General features: G+C 42.9%; 1 pseudogene; it reads left to right on the top strand.

Annotated features, from left to right (window-relative positions):
- The first annotated feature begins 266 nt into the window (after positions 1–266).
- Positions 267–937, top strand: LOC112410328 (ret finger protein-like 4A-like protein 1; annotated as a pseudogene).
- The last annotated feature ends 6,262 nt before the right edge of the window (positions 938–7,199 follow it).

The following is a 7,199-nucleotide window of genomic DNA, read 5'->3' as shown; positions in this document are numbered from 1 at the left end:
GTGGCCCCTGCTTGCCACAACTAGAGAAAGCCCTCACACAGAAACGAAGACCCAACACAGCAAAAATAAATAAATAAATTAATAAACTCCTACCCCCAACATCTTCTTTAAAAAAAAAAAATATATATATTTTGATAATAGATCACTGCTCTTTTTGACTTATAATTAAGAAGGCATTCAAATAGCACAGTGGCATTTCCATAGGAAAATGCCTAGAACTGAGCTGTCAGGGGAAGCAGCTGGACCTAGTTGAGCAGAGAGGACCCATGGCTGAACACTTTAAAGAAGCAAGTAAATGTATGGTTTGCCTGACTTATCTTGAAAACCGCATGTACCTGAAATGTGAATATGTCTGCTGCTTCCAGTGCTTCGTTTCACTGCAGAAGGAGCCTGATGGGGAGGGTTTATTGTGCCCCAACTGCTCTGTGGTCTCAAAAAGAATGACCTCAGGTGTGCTCTCAAGCTCTGATCTCTGGTTTCAAAGGTTAAGGAGTTAGGACCCCAGCTGAGAGCTGTCCTCCAGATGAACCCAAGGATGCGGAAGTTCCAAGTGGATGTGACCTTGGATGTTGACACAGCCAACAAGTACCTCATCATTTCTGAGGACCTGAAAACTGTCTGTTGTGGGTTTTTCAAGCAGAAGAAAAGGTCCTGACCTGAGAGATTCAACCATACAACTTGTGTCCTGGGATTCCCTCTGTTCACCTCTGGCCGCCATTACTGGGAGGTGGACGTGGGGTCCAGCCAAGAATGGGATGTGGGCATTTGGAAAGAATCTGTGCATCGACAAGGGAAGACTCAACTGACTGCAGATCTTGGCTTCTGGACTGTGAGTTTGAGAAATGGAGATGTCTTCTCTGCCCACACTGTGCCTTTTGCTGTCCTCAAAGAATGGTTCTTTCTGGCAATAACTGCCCAGAACACAAGGACAGGCTGATGGTCCAATGAGAGACTCAAGGAGAGAGATCCGTGTGTGTCTTAGAACAAATTATGATCTCCTTACAGAGTCATGTGGACACAACAGAGACCTGAGGATTTTGAGGAAGGGAACACTAGCTTCAAAGGAGGTATTTTCCGGATTAAACAGACCTGAGGCCATAAATATCAAGGGTTGTGGAACTTAATCTCAGGGGAAAGTCCAGCCTTCGGATGGTGTGCTAATGATCAGGGTGAAGAGACTTTGGAACAGTTTGGAAAAGTGAGACCATGAAGGAAAACGCCCAATGGGAAACACAGTGAAGGGAGCCCCTGGTGCACTTTGAGTGTCCCCTCCCCCCAGTTATGACTTTCGTTCTAAACTTGGATTCTCCAACTGGGAACATAAAAAACTTTCTGTGCCCTCTGCTCAGCTGCTCATGTAGATCTTCTCAATAATTGCCAGGAGTTGTCACTAATCCAGACATGGATGAGGGTGATTTGCACTGGGGATAAGATTTGCTCCTCATTGCAGATTTCCCAGACTCTCCATGCAGACAGTGTCACCTATACTGCAGATGATGTGATAATGGCACCTCTGTGGGGAGATGAGGTCCAGGGACCCTGTCCCTATAACTGTGGCCCATCCTGATTGACACTTCCCTGTACAAAGCTCTGGAGCCAAGTCCAGGCAGGTGAATGCTTCCTTTTGTTCAACCTCAGGGCAGAAAACAGGAGAGAAGGGCTCCCCAGCAGGAGAGGAACTCAGAGCTGTGTTAGCACCATTAGGCAGGACAGGTACTCACCCTGCCTTGTCCTGAGCTGCCCCATTCATGCCCTGGCTGGACAGGTAGAAGGTGGGAATGTTCTGGGCTGTGTATCTGAGTGGGACCAGACCCATGAGGTTCACTGCAAATCCCTGTGCCCTGGAGTCCCTGACAAAGATGGAAAGAGGGATGAGGTCACTGTGGAATCTGTGATGACCCTTTTATGGCCAGAGTCACTGAGCTTCTCAATCATGTAAAAAAGGGTCTACTGATTTTTTAGGACCTAACATATTAGGGTTGGGTGTACAATTTCTGCCAAGATATTCTGTCACCATTCTGGGTGTTCTTAAGTGGTGTGTGTAGGTGTTGCTCATATTTTTATCTAATTGAATGGGGAAATGCCTCATTGTCCTACTTTAACCTAGAGCACGAGGAGGAAGAGAACAGAATTTGTAGTGAGATGAAATCCAGTTAATTGTCTAGTCTGCCAAAATGGTGTGAATGTTGGAAAATAACCAGTGTATGACCTTTCTTAAAAACTGGAAATAGGATTAGAATAATGCTGTCTGTGGTAATTCAACACTGCATTTTATATTTTGAAGTACAGTGGAATGTACCTTGGGCCATGGTATTGTCTGAATGTTTCTTTCCCCCCAGATTAGTATATTGATTTGTAACCCCCAAAGATGACAGTATTAGGATGTGGACTTTTGGGAGGTGATTAGGTCATGAGGGTGGAGACCTCATGAACTGTATAAGTGCCCTTATAAAAGAGTCCTCAGAGAGCTCCATAGCCCTTTCCATCATGTAAAGACACAGTGAGAAGGCGCCAGCCACAAATCAGGAAGGGAACTCTCTCCAGAAGGGGACAATGCTGGTGCCTTGATTTGGACTGCCAGCCTCCAGAACTGTGAGCAGTAAATTTCTGTTGTTTATAACCCACCCAGTGGGTGATATTTTGTTCTAGCAGCTCAGACAGACTAAGGCCAGTATTGAAAAGGACTCCAGGTGGTCGTCACGGCTAAGACAGAGAGGCAATGTCTGAGAAAATGTTTAGAGATTCTTTCCTGGAAGCAACGTGTCCCCACCCTCCCCAACTCTCCCTGTGTCCTTCTATCCAGGGCCGTGTGCCTGACTCCTTTTTCCATTGTCCTGGGCACACAATGAGCTCTCTTAGAAGGATGTTCTCATTCTCTTAGGAGGTCTCCATAAACCAGCTCTGATTTCTGTGCTGACCTGGGATGAGATGAGTTACACAGTCCTCTGCTGACTCAGCGTCACATGAATTCCTACTCCTTCCACTGTATTGTGTGCATTTTTAGTCACAGCAGATATAAAACCCAGAAAGTATGAGGAAGATAGTGGGGCAAGAAGTGCTCAGGCACCAGAGAGAGAAACGACTCCTTAAATTTTGTTTCCGTGAAAACAGTGCTGGGTCATCAGAAATGTTGTTGGAAAATAGGGCTTCTGAGTCACTCCTTTTGTCTTTTTCGAATGCTTTGCATCTGCTTGTCTTATCACCTGGAAACTGACCTGCCCACACTGATCCGCCCACACCGATCCTCCCACACCTGTGGGTGAAGAGAGGCTCAGGAGGCGGCAGGCACTGGGATGTGTGTTCCTGTCACAGCACAAGGGCGCCTTCTGTGGCTTCGTTTGTGACTGGCTGTGGTGGTGCCTCGTGTGTGGCTGTGTGAGGCTGGGGGTCCTGGATTGTGTGGGGACAGGTGTGTCCTTTTGCGTTCTGGGTCATGATTGATGGTGTCAGGGAGGCACCTCCTCTGTGGGGTTGGTCTCTGTGTGTCCCGGGAAATGTACAGCCAGGAGGTTTGACCACATCACTCACCCCAGTAAACTCTCAGCCCCATAGGAAGGAGGTCATGGGCCGTGTTTGTGGGAGGAGAGATGCAAGGGAATGAGGGCACCTGCATGCACTTAGGAGTCACTGGGAGGTGTGATGTAGGGAGAAATGAATGGGGTTTCAGGGGTTAATATGAGGATTTACTGGGCATGAGATTCAAGTCAGATCTTTTGCCAACAAACAGTGTTTGGTTGGATTCGTTGAGACTAAAGTTTTAACAAACTATAGAAATATGGAATTGTACAAGTAATTGTTACTCAAAGGAGATTTCTGTAAAATTAAAGTTAAATTAGAGTCTTGTATAGTACAGGTTTATCAAAGAAACTGCAGGGAAGGGATTGCTCTGTGGTGATGAATCAAGGGTAGAGTGGGATTATGTATAAGGATACATTAAAAAATATATATATCAATTAAAAAAAGGAAAGAAAATGCCTAAAATTCTCATTACTTATTTAATTTAACAAGTTTTTCAGGACATATGTCTATAAAAATGAAAAATAGGAGTAGAATGGATGCTGAATCCTGTGTCATTCTATCAGTAACAGCCAAAGATACGGGAACTTGTTAAAAAGATCCATCTATTCATTTAGAACAATTGTCCAGTAAAGCCTTAGTTGCTATGCTTTATAATTCTCAAAATATGTTATACATTCATATTTCTTTGGTCAATTTTATACTAAAACTCATTGTAAAGATAGCTCAATCCAGAAGACTTTACAAATACAAAATTACAATGTTTAAACTTCCACCTATGGACAATTATTTCTGTTATTGTAGAGAAGTTAATAGAGTGATCATATAAAATCTTTCAAATATAAAAATATATTACATTAGTAAGATTCTTTTGGGAAAATATGAGATCAAGGAGAAAAAGGTATGATACAAAATTTCCAGTTGTCAGAAAACAGCTCTGTGAATTTTTTTTTTTTTGTCTGTGAAGTTTTAAGTGAGTGAGGATGGTTATCAAATTGCTTTGGCCTTTAGGGTCTATTGGATACAAGGTGACGCAAGTTTTACTTAAAAGTCAATATTTACAATATGCTGGAAAGTACATTTTTTGAAGCTGTTCAAATTGTTTTAGATTTTTTTTGAAGTATAGTTGATTTACAATGTTGTGTTAATTTCTTCTGTACAGCAAAGCAACTCAGTTATTCACACATATATACATATTCTTTTTAATATTCTTTTCCATTATGAAGCTGTTCAAATTTATGATGAAATATTTTAGGTGTCTACTTGAAAATGTAGGGGATACATAGCTTTTCAAAATTCTTTTAGGGAGTATGAGAAAAAAGTTTGAAGACAAATAATTTAATGTGTCAAATCTTTACAGGTTTTTTTTTTGCATTTTATTTTTTTTAAACGTCTTTCTTGGGGTATAATTGCTTTACAATGGTGTGTTAGTTTCTGCTTTAACAGTTGTTGATGATGGACTTAATGGGGAAAAAAGTGGACAGGAAAATTTAGAGCATAGAGAAGGGCAGACGTGGGCGTGCTGTTGATATGAGCTCTTGTGACCGCAAAGTAGAGCAGGAGAAATAGTAACAAAAAAGAACAAAATTGTACACAGTTCTCAAAATTCTCAATTTTTGGCCAGCGCCTTGAGACATGGCCTCATCTGTTGTTTATGAACTTTACAAAGCAGATTTATGTTGAAGTTGGTTCTCTCTTCGGATGGGTTTAATTATGTTGGAGACCAAGACTCCATTATCATTCCTATGATTACTATGTTCCTGGAACTGTGCTGAGATGCAAAGATGAACATGCAAACAAGATTCCCTCAAGGAGTTTACAGCACAGAATAAAGCTAGAGCTTAATATAATCTCAAATCGAAAGTCAGTGATCATCTGCTCTGAGTATTTTTCATCTATATCCCATGTTTCTCTGCACAAAAATTAGAAGTAGATGTCATTTGAATTGTTTTTAAAGAAGGTGGTGATGGATTTGTGATAATTGTAACAATTCCTTAGTGTATATAGTATTTTATAGTTTATAAGGTGATTTCACACAAAGTAGCTCATTTGGTCTTAATAACAACCATTTGTGGTGGGCAAGACATGTGTGATTACTCTTGACTTAGAGATGAGAACGCTATGGCCTAGAAGGATTAGGTTTTGACCACATCATATGGCCACTAAATGGCAGAACGGATAGAGCCCAGGTCCTTCAGGCTCCTAGTTTGGAACTTTGCCCATACTACCATGTTGTGTCCTGAGTCACTAGGTTTCCTCTCCTGTGTGTTGGGAAAGACCGTTCTCTTTGGGCCTCTTCTATTCCTATACGTCATGCTGGGTATACCAAGTCTGCAAGGCCCTGACCACTCTTTTACCTGGACCATTTCTTAGGGTTGTGTATGCAGCTGGTAACTTTGAGAGATCAGGTAAAAAGCCCCCAAGCAGTAAGTCTTGCTTACTGTTTGCTGTAAAAATATGGATTCTTCAAACTCAGTTGTGACACAAACCTACTGCCTATTATCTATCAAGGACCATCATATTGCCTCTGTGGATCTTGAGGGCAATGGGAACCGAGGCTTCTTACTGTGATGTGAGTAACAAAGCCCTTTGTCTTTGGCCCAGGAGCCTCTTGTTTTCTGCCAGCAGCCATGAAATAGTAACAGGTCAACTTATTAGCTTGTAGGCAGGGTAAAATCAAATCTCAGCCCTGACATGGCAAGGACACATACTTGCAAGATGTTTGAGGGCTATGTGTAAGGATGTGGAAGGTATGACAAGCCTCAAATAGGGCTTCAAATTGGGTATAACCCCAGAATCTGGATTCAGGAATCTGAGGGTCCAGAAAAAGTTCTTCTCGAAAGGAAGCTGGTAAAAAATGGACACACACTGGTCTGGAAATAGCCAAACACAGAACAGACTAGGTCCAAGGGATTTGTTGCTTATGTGGAAGGTTGGATATTTTATCTATGTTACAGTGTCAGACTGTGTAAGCCAGGTGTGCAAATATGTAGCCTATTTCTCTGTAATGAAATTTGACTTTGCCTTCTAGTTCTAATGGCAGTAATAGAAGCTTAATAATATGATTCAGTTGTTTCAAGTTTGAAACTCAGATTCCCTCAATCCTCATTCTTCTTTTCTCCCAGCTATACCAAGGGGGTGGGGTGGGATGAGGTCGTTTCTGTCCCTGCTGGCCTCTGCTGAGGTGTGGCTTGTCCCACCCAGTCTTGGGCACCTCATCTCTTCCTGCTGCATGAACGGTGTTGTCTCTGGCCCCATCATGGCCTTCAGTTGTCACATTCATATATCCTGAGTTCCCTACCAATCAGGGACCTCTTCTGTGCTGAGTGCCCTTTACAGGCACGTAGCACCTCTTAGTTCCACCTCTCGTGCCCTGCTGGGGTGTGCGGGGCTCTCTGAGGCCCATCTGCTTGGCTGTTTGTCTTGACCATTGCTCATCTCTCACTCAGGTGCCATGTTGGACACAGGGTTTTTCTATGAAGCTTGCAGACTCTCAGGAAGCATGCATCTCACTAGGAAGCCAGGCTCTGGTCCTTCTCCTTCAGAGCCCTCCGTGGACCCATCTGGGTTTCTATGTGGATATCTAACCTGTTGTTCCCCATGTCTTCTTCAGAACTTGGTGTTGGGGATGGAGAGCTGGGGACTTTCTCAGGGACTTACCAGTGTCTGAATCCCAGTCATAT

The sequence above is a fragment of the Neophocaena asiaeorientalis genome, unplaced genomic scaffold (genome assembly GCF_003031525.2).
Source record: "Neophocaena asiaeorientalis asiaeorientalis breed wild unplaced genomic scaffold, Neophocaena_asiaeorientalis_V1.1 scaffold508, whole genome shotgun sequence".
NCBI lineage: Eukaryota > Metazoa > Chordata > Mammalia > Artiodactyla > Phocoenidae > Neophocaena > Neophocaena asiaeorientalis.
Note: the sequence above shows the minus strand (reverse complement) of the source record. Positions and strands in the feature narration are given on the sequence as shown.